The following is a 763-nucleotide window of genomic DNA, read 5'->3' as shown; positions in this document are numbered from 1 at the left end:
TCCCTATTTTTGTCCAAACCTGTATATCATAACTAATTCATTGTACTTATTAAAGGAGGTACTTCGAAATATTAACCATTATCTACATACCAGTGAAAATACAAACACAATGCTTTTCTGATGAAATTGCATTTACAGACTTCTCGACACCAATTGAAACAAGAAGTTCATTTACACTATTTCTTTTCTTTGGTATTATTTGTGATCCACATTCCACAGATATGACAGTCCACCTGCTCATTACAATCTGTGTATGTTGACACATAGGGAATGTAATCTTCTGGCTCGTTTGAAGGCTGTTACAAGGTACTTTTTCTTGCAAGAGTTTCTTTTACAGGGTACCCTGACTAACATTTTAGACCGAGTAACAAGTTTATTTGTAGTATCTGCTGTCTTTCTTATTTGAAGCTAACATTTTGTTCCATGCTTCATCCTCTCATGAGACTAAGCAGCAGTTGGATTTTTTTCATAATTTTTTTGTGGTATGTGAAGTTCAGAAATCATGTATCACTATCTCAAAGCAGTTCAATTACACTCTTAAAAAATTCTTGAGAAATTTTCTGACTGTCTTTAATACCCTAAAGTTAAGTCAGTCTTCTCGAAGCTGTGTAGTTCCCTGGTGGAATGTTCACCTGTCATGTAGGATTCTTGGGATTTCTGGCCGATACAAATTTTTAAGAAGTAGTACATGTTCTATAATGTCTGTGAAGTGTGAATTACATAAAAATGGAAAAAATCTGCAGAGTTGGAGACTAGAAATGGC

Source organism: Schistocerca serialis, chromosome 5 (genome assembly GCF_023864345.2).
Source record: "Schistocerca serialis cubense isolate TAMUIC-IGC-003099 chromosome 5, iqSchSeri2.2, whole genome shotgun sequence".
Classification (NCBI taxonomy): domain Eukaryota; kingdom Metazoa; phylum Arthropoda; class Insecta; order Orthoptera; family Acrididae; genus Schistocerca; species Schistocerca serialis.
This window is presented reverse-complemented; position numbering follows the sequence as displayed.